Source organism: Xiphophorus couchianus, chromosome 2 (genome assembly GCF_001444195.1).
Source record: "Xiphophorus couchianus chromosome 2, X_couchianus-1.0, whole genome shotgun sequence".
Taxonomy (NCBI): Eukaryota; Metazoa; Chordata; class Actinopteri; order Cyprinodontiformes; family Poeciliidae; genus Xiphophorus; species Xiphophorus couchianus.
The window spans coordinates 19,100,359-19,118,128 of record NC_040229.1 but is presented as its reverse complement, the minus strand read 5'-3'; the positions used below and the strand labels follow the sequence as shown (position 1 = coordinate 19,118,128).

The 17,770-nt window shown below is 36.9% G+C and overlaps 1 long non-coding RNA gene across 1 annotated transcript in view; it reads left to right on the top strand.

Annotated features, from left to right (window-relative positions):
• Positions 1 to 2,925: 2,925 nt before the first annotated feature.
• LOC114151869 (uncharacterized) overlaps positions 2,926 to 17,770 on the top strand; it is a 51,003-nt gene continuing 36,158 nt past the window's right edge. The window contains exon 1 of the long non-coding RNA XR_003597035.1: positions 2,926 to 3,551. This is a non-coding gene — a long non-coding RNA (uncharacterized LOC114151869). The remainder of the gene's footprint in view (positions 3,552 to 17,770) is intronic.

Sequence of the window (17,770 nt, the reverse complement as noted above, 5' to 3'; positions counted from 1 at the left end):
TGAGAGGGTGAGTTTTGTAATGGACCTTACCAGAGGGGCCGCTTTTCATTGGCTGATGCCCATTCTACTGGTCACATGCGTGGCCATCTCACAAACACACTTAGCTTCCCGTTAGCTAAGTACAGCATAAAGGCAGAACTGATACAACTTCTACACCTTGAAGCCTGTCTGCTACACAGTCTTACGTTAGCTAAACAGATCAATATGCAATGTGTCTGTATCTGACATACACTAAAGATTTTATTTTAGCAGAAAAGGCTTTGGACTAAACTGTTACTCATGTTAGCCGCTCTAGCTCCAAGTACAGCTAGTCAATCAACCATTGCTGTGTTCAGGGAAGCGCTGATTAATAATCGAGAAATAAATATCAAGCCTGGAAACTTGATATGGTAAGGGATTGAATGTTATGTTTTTAACGTAATCTTTGCTCGTCTTGCGGGCGCAGGCGGTTGCCACGGTAACAGGTGTGCTTAAACTACAAAGAGAGAGAGAAAGTAAAAAGGTAGGAGTGGTTTTGAGTTGATCACCTGTTCGGGTTATTTTACCTTTGTTTACCTTTGCTGTGGCGCATTACAGCCGCTGTAGTTTCTAAACGTTGGACTAATTACCTCGTTCGTTTGTGAGTTTACGTCATTAACAACAAACATCAAATCGAACAAATATATTTCATAAAATTTTAACAAACAAATGGCTTCTACCGCGATAATTATGTGAAATTAAATGAATTATATCCCAACTTCAGAAGATTTGCCTTTACCTTTACAGAGCTCTTTGGTTCCTCCTATCAGTCTGTAGCTTCTCATATTGACGTCATCAAACCAAATTTCAGATCTACCATAACTGACTGACACCTGCTGGCCTCAGGTTTGCAACCAGTTTGTGACTGAGACACCAGTAACCTCCTCCCAGATGATGACCTGAACTTGTTAGTTCCTCTGTCCATTGTAGTAGCTGATATATTGTGAAAATCCGGTAGAAATGATGCACTAATCGAGTCATGTTTACATAGAAACAAGTGCTTCGAGGCTTTGTTTGTGAGACTTCCGGTCACGTGGGTCGGTTGTGGGCGGAGCTTGGTAAGGTCCATTGTCTGGAGCTCAAAGAAGAGAAAAAAAGAAAACCAAAAACGTGACAGAGACAGAGGTACAGTGATACTAATGTGATGAAATTACATGTTGCCTTTGATAGCAGAGTGTTGCGCTAACTTGCTGCGGTAGCAACTAGTAGTGGCGGGTCGTCGCGAACGTTTCGGCTCTTAGAGTGGCTCTTTCAAGTGAACGACAGGAACTGCTCTTCACAGAGAACTTTTCTGCATCCTACTGGATGGGCTACAAACACAACAGCGCAAAGAGCAGCGCACTGCACGAGAGGTGGAAAGAGACAGGAAGGGAGGGAGCTAGCTATCTCCCCCCTTTTGCTGCTTGATTCTCACTCTTGATGGAAGCGCTATCTGCTCACAGCAGAACTTTATTTTGATTAGCATGATTAGCAGCCTTGTAGCTAATCACGTGTGAGGATATGGGACCCTATAATTATGCAGGGAAAGACTTAATAGTCGGGTTAGAATTAATAGGCAGTGGTGAAGAGGAGAGTGTTGCAAAAACCCATAAATATAATGGGCACATGTAAAAGCAGCATCTGGCTGAAGATTATAAATATTATAGAATAATAATAATATTATTATTATGGGTCTGTTCAGTATATTTGCTTGCAGTATTTTGTTCATTTATTTTTGTTAATTAAAATTTTGATTAAAATATTACACAAACGTAAGAATGTGTGATTTTGTAACATAGCAAATACATAAAACTAATCAAGTGCAAGGCTTCTCATATGGGGAACTACTTGCTAAGTGATGATAATATATAGGACTGCAGATACTAAACTAAGAGCTGCTTGAGAACCGAAAGAGCTGGCTCTTTTTTGGAGCTAAGCCACAAGTGCCGGCTCTCTGAAAAGAGTCAAAATTGCCATCACTAGCAACTAAGCTAGCCAGCCAAACACGGAACTAATCAATATAGACTAGCTTACTTCTCAAATAGTGGGGCCCAAAATTCCTGGCTGCACCCCTGCTCATAAGCATTCATAAAACTAGATTAACAACATTAAAAAGATAATAAAACTGTATAATAACAATTTAATACTACAATAAAAATAATGTAATGTAGCAAGTAATGTAAAAATAAAAAATGAAGCCACATTTACTATTCTGGGTTTCTGAAGGAGGTGTGATGACACTTCTTACTAATGACCACTTCCATGAAATAGTGTTTTACATATTGCAGTAGGATATGCACAGTTGCAGGTAATGAAAATTAATAATATGGTAAATTAACTCAGGCTAATTTCATTACTGGAGTGCTCTCAAGTGCAGCCTGACACTTTGCACTTAGGAAGAATTTTTAGTGAACCAGCAAAAAATAAATTAAAAAGAAAGTTTTTCAAACCTTTTTTTTTTTGCAAGTGTCTTGGTAAATATGATCATTATGAGACTAAAGTTATCTGAAATTTTAAAAAATATATCAACTCATCAATTATTTATTTTTCTTTTGGCTGCTAATGTTTAAACTACTGGTAGTTATTTAAAATGATTTGTTTCCCATAAGAAAAGGTGTACACTCATATCAATGCGCAGTGACTTAGTCTTCCCTCCCAGTCAAGACAGGGAGTGACTCATAGACCACATAAACTCAAACCAGTTTCTCCTTCATTCTGACTTCTCAAAATACATCAAATCCAAGAACAACTAGTTCGTTAAGAACGCTTATTTGTATTCTATTCTCCCTCTGTGTCTTCTCACGTGTGATTGAGCTCAAGTGAACAAATAAGAGTGAGCAAGAAGGGAGGAGGCAAGCACGAGTGAGGGAGTGCATGAGGGGAAGGATGAATCTAATGCATTGCAGCAGAGAACTGTGACAGACCAGGCATTTATTTGAGCAGAGACTGCTGGTAGGAGAAAGTACGCAGCAGCAGCAGCAGCAGTACTCAACACTGCTCTATCACTCTATGCCCCCCACCACTGCTGGAGACAAGTTGGACGCCAAAAAGAGGATCAGGGGATAAAGATTGGAAGCAACACACCTCTCCAATGCCACCACCAATATAATTTCTGGAATACTATCTTGGTTTTTCCAGCTTTGCCTTGTACCCTTCAGTTTCCTTTTTTCCTTCAGATACTCAAACGATTTCCTCTGGCTTAATTTGAAGGAATATTCATGCGAGCGGAGAGCATGGCCTGAATGACAATTGGTGCCTACCTCTGCACAGGTCAAGCATTAGTACCAGCAGTGGACTCAAAAAGCCTTCAGCGTATTAAATGAATCTCCTTGATACTTTTCAGGAACATCTTATGGTCTTCACAGCTCGGCACCCAATCTATTGGATACATGTCCATGGAGTTACTACTTACGAAAAGTTCCTTTCCAAATAGGCCTGCTGCCTTTTTTTTTAATCTCACAATCCCTCATTCCCTATTCCCATTATATTAAGTTTGGGAGCAAAAAAGGCAAGACATGGTGAGGTTGCTCTGAACTGTGATTCAAAATTCACTGGTGAGTAAAATCAGTTTCAGATGTTTATACTAAGAGAATGTTGATTATGTTTTTCTCATTCACATTCAATTTAGGCAATATCTTTAAAACATTTTAATCATAAAAATAGCACTGATATTACTTTTTTATAAACCATTCATTTGTGACTGGATATTGTTGAACCTTTCTTTTTCAAACTTTTTTTGTTGTTTCTTGATATTGTAAGTTACTGTTGGACTGTGTCTCATGCTGCACATGAGACACAGTCTCATGTGTAGTTTGTCATCTCCAGTTTGTTTTGGAGATGCCAGAAAAACAATAATATGATTTTTTTGATTTTTTTCCATCCAAAATTTCTTATTAAGTTAACTGAAATAATGTTGAGTTTTCTTCTTTCCCAAGCAGGTATAACAATGTAGATTAAATTGTTATTAATAGAACCTCCCAAACCCGCTGGGTAAAACAACACATATTCAGGCCTGGATTGTCCCAATAAAAAAGAGTTTGGTCATGGGTTTGAGGTTTGGTTAATTACTAAAGTGGTATTTAATTTTAAGGCTACAAAGAGTGACTGGAAGAGAATAATGAAATTGGGATTACTGAACAAGTGATATTTGGGTTAGAATCAATGATCTCTCTTTATCCACATGATAAAGATTTTAGATTTTAGAAACTATTATAAATATTTTAGGCCTAGCAATATCTGAACAACTAAAACCACCTCTAGTTTTTAAAATAGCACATAAAGCCCCAGTACATAAAAATGGTTAATCACAAAATCCGCCCATAAACTCCCCAGTTGCAACAGCAATTTCAGGGTTGATAATGTCAAGAATTGTCATCACATTATGTAGTATTTCAGATTACACAAAAAGAATAGTCAGTCTTAAGAAGAAGTGCATGCTGGGTAATTCAATTTAGCTACAGACAACAGACTAGATAACATTATTAGATACATCATGTGAAAGGGGTTTAGAGAAGTCTGATCAAACAAAAGGTCATATACAAGAGAGAGATATGTATTTGTCATTGTCACACTGTGCAGCAAAAGTTTAGGCATTATCTTTGGAGCAAATGTCAAAGGCACCTTGTTGTGTAGTTCAAAATGGCAGTCTTCAAAAAATTAGCAGCATTCTTATCCCTTTTCTCAGCCAACAAATTGGTTCACAGTTTTTGAACCAATGTTTTGTTAAAACTATCCAATTTTTGTTCAAGTACGCCAAACACTTTTATCCTGTGTCTGACGGCAGTGTAGCACTGATGATCACCTTTTTTTATTTTCCTCAGTCGTACTCCTCTGTTAACCACAGGCATGAGAAGATAAGAGAAAGCATTTCATGCACATTTAGATTGGGTCATTGTCTGTCTGTATGCATTCAGAACCCTTGAAATTCTGGACAAGTGTTGTACCCACGAAAGAGAGGGCATATTTTGATGAACCACTATCCTTAGCCTTTTATGGCACCAATGATTCACAGAAGGGAGGTGGTGATGAAGTGCTTATAATTGGTGCTGATTGGGAATGACAAAAAGTATTCAGCTAAGCATAATGAAATTATGTACATCATCAAAATCAGGAAAAACAGACTTCATTTGATTTTACAGACAAAGATTGTTCATCAAGACAAAATTATTTAACAAAGAATATAATTTATTCATTCGCAATTGTTTAAGAAATTATGTGTGTCGAATCTCTTAGTCAAACAGGATGTCTGCTTTGACTAAATAACTCATTATTGACATTATTGTGGCTGAGTAGAGCCATAAGGGAAAAAATACACATAATGTTTGAAATCAATGGCCCTCCAAAAGCATACATTTCACACAATGTCGAAATGAAATGAAATTATATAATGTTGGAACTATTTTCTTAGAAACAGAAACTGCTGAAAAAGAGGCCCCCTATTGGGAATGTAGCTTGCCAGTAACAAACAATAGATAGCCAGCCATTCTTTTGAAGCTTAATCCAACGTAAATCCCACACCACAAACATTAGACTCAGTAGCAAGCATATGTGGCATGTATTATTGAAGAAGGATGACAATAGAAAAAAAAAAAAACAAGAAAAGCAAAAGCATACTGAAAGCCAGTTGGAAGGAACTGCAGCTGGCTGTTCCTTGAAACTACTCCTGTGTACAGTCATGGCCAAAAGTATTGAGAATGACACAAATATTATATTTTCACATGATCTTCTGCCCTCTGGTTTTCATGTGTGTATGTCAGATGTTGTCATCACATATAGAAATACAATTGCAATCATATTATGAGTAACAAAAGGTTTTAATGACAGAATGAGTTAATGCAGCAAGTCAATATTTGCAGTGTTGACCCCTCTTCTTCAGGACCTCTGCAATTCTCCCTGGCATGCTCTCAATCAATTTCTGGACCAAATCCTGACTGATAACAGTCCATTCTTGCACAATCAATGCTTGCATTTTGTCAGAATTCCTAGGTTTTCGTTTGTCCACCCGTCTCTTGATGATTGACCACAAGTTTTCAATGGGATTAAGATCAGGGGAGTTTCCAGGCCATGGACCCAAAATCTCTATGTTTTGTTCCCTGAGCCAGTTAGATATCACCTTTGCTTTATGGCAAGGTGCTCCATCATGCTGGAAAAGGCATTGTTCATCACCAAACTGCTCTTGGACGGTTGGGAGAAGTTGCTCTCGGAGGACATTCTGGTACCATTCTTTATTCATGGCTGTGTTTTTAGGTAAGACTGTGGGAGAGCCGACTCCCTTGGCTGAGAAGCAACCCCACACATGAATGGTTTCAGGATGCTTTACAGTTGGCATGAGCCAAGACTGATGGTAGCGCTCACCTCGTCTTCTCCGAACAAGCTGTTTTCCAGATGTCCCAAACAATCGGAAAGGGGATTCATCAGAGAAAATGACTTTACCCCAGTCCTCAGCAGTCCACTCCCTGTACCTTTTGCAGAATATCAGTCTGTCCCTGATGTTTTTCAGGTACAGACTGAAAAACATCAGTCTGCAAAGAAGACTGAAGAAGTGGCTTCTTTGCTGCCCTCCTTGAGACCAGGCCTTGCTCCAAGAGTCTCCGCCTCACAGTGCGTGCAGATGCACTCACACCTGCCTGCTGCCATTCCTGAGCAAGCTCTGCACTGCTGGTAGCCCGATCCCACAGCTGAAACACTTTTAAGAGACGGTCCTGGCGCTTGCTGGTCTTTCTTGGGCGCCCTGGAGCCTTTTTGGCAACAATGGAACCTCTCTCCTTGAAGTTCTTGATGATGCGATAGATTGTTGACTGAGGTGCAATCTTTCTAGCTGCGATTTTCTTTCCTGTTAGGCCATTTTTGTGCAGTGCAATGATGACTGCACGTGTTTCTTTCGAGGTAACCATGGTTCACAGAAGAGAAACAATGATGCCAAGCACCAGCCTCTTTTTAAAGTGCCCAGTGGTGTCATTCTTACTTAATCATGACAGATTGATCTCCAGCCCTGTCCTCATCACCACCCACACCTGTGTTAATGGAGCAATCACTGAAACAATGTTAGCTGGTCCTTTTAAGGCAGGGCTGCGATGAAGTTGAAATGTGTTTTGGGGGATAAAGTTCATTTTCTAGGCAAATATTGACTTTGCAATTTTTTGCTGTTACGCTGATCACTCTTTATAACATTCTGGAGTATATGCAAATTGCCATTATAAAAACTGAAGCAGTAGACTTTGTAAATATTAACATTTGAATCATTCTCAAAACATTTGGCCATGACTGTACACCCTTTAACAATGATACCTAAAAACACATACTTGACCTACATTTTCTTTAGCTTTGTTTATTTATTTTTTTTATTTTGAACTTAGGCATATAATCACCTCTTCATTGTACACCTTGCAAGCAAAATCTTGTCATTAAGAAATGCCTTGATAATATGATATAGTGCAGATCCAACATGGTGTTAGAAACATTCTGCATAGATTTTTGTCCCATTGACAGACTAGCAGTTCATATCCGTTATGCGACTCTTCCATTCCACTACATCTCAAATACTTTCTATTGGGTCAAGATCTAGAGATTGTCGCCAGATCTGGACTATCATGAACTTGTTCAATAAACCAGTTTGAGATTATTTGAGATGTGTCACATAGTGAATTATCCTTGTGGAAGAAGCAAATACGATAAACTTTGATCATAAAAGGAGAGAGATGGGCTGTAACAACATTCAGGTAGTTTGACTTAAAGCCATCTCAACATCCCACCTTTCACAAAACACACTAGCTTGCAAAAACCGTAGTTAGTTAGTGTCTAATGGTTAGTTAGTATTACTTACTCAGTTAGTGTTTCTTCTTTTCTGCCGAGTGGCTGAATTGCACTACATAAACAAAGGGGAAAGCTTTTTCTCTTCAGTGCTTTTGTTAGAATTTGCCACAAGCCATTCTGACAAGCATTTCGTGAGGAGGGTCATTTAACACAGTGGGGCAGAAGAAGAATCCCTTTAACATTCTACTTACAACATTCAGCACAGGTGTAGATGATCTAATTACTGAGAATTTAGTTTTGCTACATGCAAGTCCATATATATAGCGTTTGTTCAAAGGAAACATGGACATTGTCATTTCTAGATCTAAATTTCTTTTGTTTTAACATGGAAAAACTACAATTGCAGATGCTTTAGAACTGGGCCCTACAATCATCAAATTTTGGTCAAGAATATTTCTCTTATTATTATTTTATTTTATTTTTTTACCAAAATAAGCCACCGGTCCCAAACACAAAGATGATTTGGCCACTGACACAACTTCTGACTTTGAGTTCATCAAGTTGCTCCAGTAATGCTATGTATGAAATGCTTAAAGCACTACAGGCAGAGGGAGGAAAATATGCTGCTTCAATCTGATCCTTTGCTCTAGGTCGGGCTCTATCACTTTGGTAAGAAATGGTACCCTCTGTCAACCTAAGGAACACTCTTCAAGCCGGAGGTACAGCCTTTCTGCAGCTTGGCTTACTCTCCAACCTACTTTCACAGAACTCTCTCATCTCTGTGTCCTCTGCTCTAATGGCGCTAACATTTTTGTAGTTTTTGACAGCGACATGTTTTGTTTCTTTTCTTAGTTGAAAGTGTAATTACAATGGCTCTAATAGGTCATGAAACATTGGTAAACATCAATTGCTGCACTGCTTCAGTATTTGCTCTCGACTGAAGTTACTACCGGGCCGTTTTCAGCACAGCACCTGTAATTTGTAGCTGGAGGTGAACAGCCGTAAATAAAATGAGGATACTGGTGTAGAACCTCAAGTACTAAAGGAACGTTTGGCCCATGGTATTTGGAGTTAAAATCTAAATGTAACACAAACAGTTGATTTATTTATAATTAAATAAATCAACACGTCCTAAAATTAACATTTATGAATGTGAAACTTGGGGCATTATGTGGCGCAAAGGTTAGAATGTTCATCTTCCTTGTTCCCTGATCTGAACATTTCTTCTCTCAAAGAAAAGAGCTTTTCTTCTCTTTGAGGACGGCATTTATTTCAGGATTTGTTGTTGGAAAAATGCTTCAAGTTCCTCATGGGCACAGTGTGCCACACAGATGTTAACCAAATAGACGTTTATGGAACCATAAATGTTTTTATGGTTTTTATGTAATTTTATATTACATGAAATTTATTAAATTTCATGTAATAAAGTGTCTCTTTACAAAAAACACAATTATAAAACCCTGTTTATTTTTGTGCTGATAAGCCGGATATTGGATTAGTCTTAAACACAGTGGATCTTTATTGTACGTCAGAAACTTTACTCTAAATGATCCAGATTTTCATGAATGTAGGTGCAACAAATTCCTACCTGTTTAATATAAACATGAATGTACAATTGGATATGCAATGATGCACATTTTATCTTTTTTGTCTGTCAATTGACAAAACCTTTTTGAACACTGTCCAGATTGCTAATTTAAAATCTTCAGTGACTGAGGCATGTTTTGAATCCTAATGTTCCAGTAGGACAGGTCCTTTCTATCCTAATGCACAAAGGTCTCTTTCACAAGCATCTTTTGTACCTGCTGCCATCTGGAGTAGACATTTGAGAGCATGGCCATGTCTGCATAGGTCAGGCCTTCCTAATTAGTATTTCATCATAATTACAGTGAGACTGTGGACCAACAGCTTCATTTAAACAAGTGCAAAATGTCAGGTAAATAGTTGCCGGCTGAATAGTAACATCAGTCTATGATAGGACGAGACGTGACTTATTATGGATAAAAGACAAAAAAGCAATGCAAAGCTTGGAAGCTGCAGCTAATGGAAAAGTGTAAAGTTAAAAATAATTATGAAGAAATGATAAATTCTGCAAACTAAGAAATCCATAATGTTCATGCTTTTCTGAAAAACATATCTACATAATTTGTGTTGAAACTCTTTTCTATTGTTCTTATTATTACCAAATACTGTATATCTAGTCACACCAGCACTGTTAAGTCCATTTTATTCAAACTCTAGTTTGTTTGCTGAGAAAGTCTGGATAGTTTGGGGAGATGTGAAGGCACAATCAAACCCTGATGTGGACCAAAAAAGCAAATTCCTGTCTGTCTAAAATCCTAGGTCTCGGTTCGGTTGAAGTGAACTCTTGTGTGGTTCAAATACATATGTGAATGCCATTTTATTTCTTTGGAAAACAATACGCCATGTTTACTGAGTAATTAGAAAAGTGCATCTACAAAATACATGTTTCCTTTGGCTCAGACTACTCAGCCTTATTCATTCCTGGTGCTAAGATATACCCTGAAAATCCTTATGATTCTCTTTGGCTGGTTTATACTGGACCACTTTCAGAGGTGGCCTGTGATGCTATCTGCATTAGCAACCTGAATCAATCCACCTTGAGACTTAATAATACCCTTGACCAACATGGTGTGACTAATTTCAGCAATATTACTGAATTGTAGTTTTTAATGTCAGTATTAAGATTTTTATTTACAAACATAATTTTTTTTTGGTCACATTACCAATTTATGGCAATTTTCACAAATATCTACAGTTTCAGACATCTGACAGATATGACATCATGTGATTTCACTCTTAGAAAGAAGGGTCAGACTTGTACTACAGGGTGGGTCATAAGTTTCCATACATAGAAAAAAATAAACATTTTATATTTTACAACAGTTTTTATTTTTTTGAGACTCTGTGTAATCGCTGCACGTCTTGGACCACTTTGTGGTTGATCTGCAACATTTCCAATTTTCTGAAACTTGCAAATAAGTTTTGCCACAGTGTCGTGTGTGATGCTCGTTCCATGTTTTCTGTTAAAGTTTCGTGCAACCATGTGACAGCTTCCCGATCCAGTCATCAGTATACTTTCAATTCTTTGCTCTTTTGTCAAACACATCTTTTTGGGTATCTGAAATATGAAAGAAAAATACTTATATAAAGTATGGAAATTCATGGCCCATCCTATAGAATGAGTTTTTGTGATTTTTTGTGGTTTCAAGAATTAACAGGCTGGCGGGTCACCCCCATCACATCTCCGTCGTCCACACGTGAAAAAATACCTCTGACATATTGAACTATAATTATTTTTATGATTTTTGATTTGTGTTAGGAAAACTCTAGTCACATCTCCGTTATTTTATTTTAATTTAGGGAAAGTTTTCCGTCATATAAATGTGCAGTGCTCATTCACATAAATAATATGTCTATGGCATATTGGACAGTTCTAAGAATGTTTGTCGAAAATATGACAAGTGCATTCAGTCATCTAATTTTAGCAACAAAAGTTAAGTACAGTTCTGGCACAGACAGGCTCAATCTTGACAACAGAATGAAGCCAGTTGAATACATTGTTAGTGGGAGGAATATATTAGCAGCAAATGAAGTTTGGACTGGATTTCCTGATGTCCAATCACATTACGTCTTCCCACCCTCCATAAAACAGCCCAGTTTCATAATGGACAAAATGCAACGTACATTTTCTAGAAGGTAATAAGGCAACCAAACCAAGACAGTGTTTAACTCTTTGATACTATTTGGCTGTGCTTTGAAACTGACCTGCTGTATTAAGAGGGTAACTTGTCTAAAGTCCTGACAAGAATACCTAAAAAGGTCTATGTAGCTACTGGTACAGAAAACTTACAGGATACTTCAAATGTGAAGAGAAACTTAATAAATGTAATTCTGTTATATAATTGAAACCAGGCATTTATACATACTAGACAAAAAAAAAACATTACATTTTTTATCTCACTCTCTGACTGGAAAAATCTAAATAATGGTTTTCTGTGAAGTTCTGTAAAAATAGTCAAAATAACTTATATTTACAAAATGTCTGACAAATGAAAGTTATATATTTTTTTCCTATCAAATTAGTAAGTTTACACACACTAATGCTTTTAAAGAATTAAGGAAAGCCCAAATGACAATGCGATAATTTTTTAAAGTTTCTAATAGGTTAGTTCAAGATGTGTGCTTTTTGGAGGCAAATGTATTTTAAGCCAACACCTCATATGCAATGCTTTCCTGTGAGACTTTTTTTCAGAGCGTCATATTAAATTTAGACCAAGTCAAAATCATCATCCCAGTATACAAGAAACAGAGACTGTATGTTGGCACTGCTTCATGAGATAATAGATGAACCCGAGCCAAATTGGATGAAGTGGTGCCATGCCATTGCAGTATTTCTAAAACCTCTGGCAGCCTGTTATCTTCTTGCTTTTGGCACATGCTGTGGAGGACTGCAGCCAGCTCCCGAAACAGCAATGTTAAAAAATGGCAGGATATGTTAGCTGTAATTAATTTGTCTAATAGAGAATATGTTTTTCAGTTGTGAAAAACATAAGACACTGCCGACCAAAACAAATCCTGACATCGATGTGGAAATACTCCATGTTATTTTCAGAACAAACATGCAGTTGGAGCAAGCAATATTTGTGTGAGGGGAATGCTCAGGCAGGTAAATATTACAATTTAAAAAATGGTAATACCTGTTTTAATATCTGTTTCTAGTACTGAAGCAGAATGTCACTTGCATAAGGATCAGACAGCAGGCCAACATCCACATGTAAATACTGTAAGATATTGTAATGAGGCTAGAAAGTCATTCATTTCTCAGTAGAGGACCGCTAACAACTTGAAACATATGGGGGGGAAATCGCAAACCAGTGTTGCTGGCAATTCAGCTGTGATTATTAAGGAACACCTGTTTGGCTGGCTGGCAAGGCGACTCAGGGTCCTGCTGAATAGCAGCAGGCTAATGAAGGTCTTCTCAGCTTAATTGTTTGGGCTATAAATAGTGACGGAGAGAGGAATAGAGTGTGGCACCACACTCCCCCCATATATTCAGTGAATGAGCTATTAGAGGGTTGTTGTTGTTGTGGATAATGAATAGAACAGAGAAGGTATTCATGTAATTGCCAACATTATCAATTACAAAACAGTCATTAACAGTAAACTGTAAGATATTACTCTGACACATGCATAGTTGGATAGGTGGTTTATAAAATGTGAAGAAGCCTAATAATCTCCCATTAATATTGGTGTGTTAAAGTGCTATTAAAATAGCTAAAACTGTGTTGAGTTATGAAGTTAAACAGTCGCTTTTAGTCCAAAGGCCAACAAAGGTCTTTCTCATAAGCAATTCAAATCATGGCCAAAGTGTTTTTTTTGTTTTTTTCTTTTTCTTTGGTGGCCCCTACTAATCCAATTGCTCATATTGCCATTCCTCTGACAGAACCCCATTTTAGGTCACATTAAATGCAAAATGCATTGCTAATTGCAACATTATCCAAAAAGGTTTTCCTGATGACTTTTTGACAGAAGACACAATGAGGATGAAGTAGAATCATCAAACTTTTTCTTTTTTTTTTTAGTTGTGTTTGAAGCGTTGCCAGTGCTCTGTCTGCCCTGCTGTTCAGGGGTCACCTTCATTGATGTTGTTCAGATGAATGCTGCTGGCTGTGTTTTCCAGGTTAAACTCTTTCAAAGGGAGATGCAAGACTTGGATAACCTATTATATTTTACTGCAGGTATAAACAAAACTGTATTTTAAAATTTGAGTTAAGGGAAAATTAAAAATGTTGTTTGCACAAACAATAATATATCTATGAATGATTCATAAGGCTTAAACAAAAATGCAATTAAAAAACAACCCAGTGCAGCACATACCACAGAGTATTCAAAAATTACTTACCCAACACTCTAAATTGTCATATCAATTCATAAGAGCAATAGGTTATGCTCTATTTCAATAATCATTATATTGGCAAAATATATGTGAAAATTCTAAGTTTTCTGACATTGTAAACAATAAATGATAAAAATTGTACTGAAAATTAAACAAGAAAGGACACAATGTAGTGTTTAAGGGCTTTTTCAAAAAAAATAACAAAACAAGAAAACAAAATAGAAATAATCCTTGGAGTTGGAACAAAAGTGACATTTCTTATTACTTTACGATTTCTCTTGGAGCCACCAGTGTTTGTTTGGTTTTAAGCTGAGTTTTCAAGACTGTCCAGCTAATTTTAAGCTTGTTTAATAAGACTATTGAAACAGAATCAGTATGTTTTGTTAAGCATCAATCCGCTTGACATTCTTAAAAGGGTATAGTACACCTCTTCAGAAGTCAATGTCAAATCAGTCAATATGAAAATTGGAGAGAAATGTGTTTGCTTTGCAACAGCAATGTAATGCCATTTTAAAAATAACTAAATTATAAAATATTTAAGAAGGTACCTGTTAAGTATTGGAGTTTTAAGGCAGGACCAAACTGCAGACATGAACTCAAGATAATCATGACTTATTAAACGGGATTATAGAAGACACAAGAATCTCAAGTTAACTGAAAGGCAGGAAAAACAAGGTACATCACAGAAGGAGCCTGTCATGGATGGAAGAAACTTAAATACTGAGGGAGAGGTGGAAGTGACAAAGAAACCAAAGTAGCTAATCAGATGAGAATGGAAAGAATCTGAGTGAAAGCGCAAAGGACAAGGAACAGCTGAGAAGGGAGGAGAGTTGCAGCCTGAGAGAAAGGTGAAAGAGAAACAAAGCAGAGAGTGCTTGAGGGGAAAAAACTCTGAAACTGATATAAATATCATATAACACTAATCTAAGAAAAAAAAGTCCAAAGCACAAACTAAATCAATAAATGAACTAACACAATGAATAAACTAAAAGCCACGAAATAGCAAATAAATAAGGAATGATCTAAACAGGAACATAAATTCAAACCAAATTTCTAGCACCTAAGAGAGTACCTAAACATTCTTCCTTTAAGTTTTTTACTTAATGCAAGCTTCTGTTCATGTGTTGTATTATACATCGATGCCAGGCTTCTAGGAATGTTTGAAGCTTGCCTTTTGATGTTTTTTTTTCTTCTCTTTCTTGATTCTGAAACAACTGTATTTTTTATCCCACTGTGATGGGGTACACATGTAAGTACACATACAAAACTTCATCTTAACATGTAAAACATAAAAAAAACCCAAAGATTTGCAGTTGTCTGTGAGGGCTGGTGTTCCTGCAGAATCATAACAGCAGATTGTCAGCTTTTGTAAAAGGCTTTTAATATTCACAGAGACATTATGATGGGGAGGTGATCTTTGTTGTTTGGGGGGACAAAATTTATGATGATGTTTCTGATAACACTGCAGAATAGAGAGATGAAAAGATCTGGACTGAAGATAAGCCTACATTTATTGACATGAGCTAGTAGGATGCCCTTCAGCCTGTTTTGTATTTTATTCTCAGTGCATGATGCTATATTTATATCTGTCTATGTGTACCTTGAATGTTGCCATGTACAATAAATGAGCTGCTGGCAGGAAGTGGGAGTAACACTGAGATTTAAAAAATGACTTCTGCCTCGTCTTCAAGCTCCCCTGTCAAATACAAACAGTTTGCAAAAGTATAGCAAAGAAGAGGAAGCTAAATATCACCAGTGTCTGTGTGGGAGAAGGTAAATACATGGCAAATTGCAAAGTGTTCCACAGAGTATTTTCTGTCTCCATAGGAGCAGTGAATAATATTACACAAAATCCCTCGGAAAACTCAAGTTGTGACACAATGTGTGGGGTGGAGGGATTGTTATATCAGTATGATGGAATGACTATTGCTTACATGTACTCTAATTTTTGGCTAATGAAGAAGGAGCCAAAATGACATCCTTTGCAGCTGTTTTTAGTTGCAGCTGTATAATTATTGTTAGCAGTACTTATGCATAAGTTATCTTATTTTGTATAACACTGCTTTTTTGTTTATAATCCTTTAATAAATGTATTGGCAGCTTTATTTTTAAGATAATTACAATGACTTTTTTTTTTTGCTGTTTTACTCCAAATTGTGCAAGAAAGTCAAATTAAACTAGTGTAAATGGTTATATCAAATGGTGCAGAATCCTGTATTATAAATCAGGGTGATGTACATCTTTGCTTGGATTACATTCATAAAGAAAACCATTTGAATGCTTTCTTGAACTAAATAAATCGGAACTTTCTAAGGCCATGTCACATGTGCGACCAGCAACGTTCAATACATTTACAGAAAACATAAATGTATGTAGCAGAAAATATATAGGTAAGAATAAAAAAGGTTGAATATTTGTATTGGCAAGTACTTAAATGTAGTAACAACAGCCGTCTTGCTGAGAGTCCAAGAATCTGCCTAAGAAGAGTAAAGTCCTAATTTCCTTTCGTTGGCATTTCCCGAATTGTTTGTGCTACTAAATCCTGATTGAACTCCTCCTTGACATTTGGAGAACCTAAGAGTAAATCAACTCAGACATTATAGAGATTGCTGACTGCTTGTTGTTTGTCTTTTTTAAGCCAGACAACTTAAGAGTGATCTTGACATCCAGCTGTACATGTTGCTACCAGTGTAAAAGACCTCAAGGCAATGTGATGAAAGGTTACTTAAACTTTGGCTGCCACACTCACTCAGTATCTATGATGCAAAATCTATTCCTTTTACCTGGAGTCGTACTCTATTATGTAATGTCTTGCACTGCCTGTGTTTTCATGGAAGCCACAAAATTCCATTTTGCCGCCTTTGCCTCAAGACAACAATTAGAATTTAAGTACGAAATAAAGTAAAACAGCAGGTGGTCTTTTAGGGAGTCATACAGCAAACCGACAGGTTCCCCTGGGGACCAGTCCTGTCAGTCCTTTGCCTTTTTTTTTGCCCCCGTCTCTCCGTGTGATCGGCTCTGTTGAATCCCTTAAAAAACAGGGATTCAGAACACTTTTATATAGACAAGCTTTTACTTAGATGCACCTCTTATTATTTTTGCACTCTGTAAAGCACTTTGTGTTCTGGCAACTTGTTCCTGGTGTTGCCGCAGCACATTACATATAGTTATCACATTTTAATGCAGTCTCTTTCTCTCACTGGCCTCTATATTTCATTAGTAATGAGGAATGATGGCGGTTTATAGAGAATCATTCTCAGTTACACTGCTATGTTTTCCTGGTATTGGTGAATTATTGGTGCATAAAATATGTCTGACTGGTTAACAACTCCATTACTTGAAGGAATTTACAGAAAAGTAGTGTCTGAAGTATGTTTACAATTTCCACACTGCACAACCTACAGTGGGAAAGCATAAAATATGTTGCTGTTCTGACTTTCATTCATCCATTGACTAATGAAAATCTTAACTATACAGGAAAAAACCTTCATAAATATGACACTGCAGCAATGAATCAGTGTCAGTCAGTAGCTTCCTTTACAAAAACATTGCTGGGGCATGCAAGTTGGTTTCTGTGTGTACTGCACATTTCATTATGTGGGTCATCATTTGTCTACGATAGACTTCACTGTTGAAAACATCCAGATCACTTTAAACACATATGCTACAGTTCATACTAAATTCTGAATGAAAACAAAGGGATGCCATACATTTTGTATTTATCTTGGGCAAGTTTAAACATCTGCTCATTAAGCCTTTCTCTTTTCTTAAACAACAATTTAAACTGCAAATCTATGGGAGATTATGACAAAAGTCTGTACTGGCAGTATGTTTTGCATGCAAACATAAGACTGCAATTTATCTTAACTAGTTGTAAATTCTTGTTGAAATTCAGCTTGAGACACACAACATCACGCTTTTCTTTCAGCCATTCGTTCAGAGAATTAGTTGCAGAAAAGAAACATTTAACAGACCTCTGCACACACTGCATGTACTGGCACATGATTTAAATTTAAAATATAGATTAACTAACGTGACTGTCAAACAGGGTTGGAAAACAGACATGGAAAAAAAGTGCAATTTAGAACAAATATCGAGCTG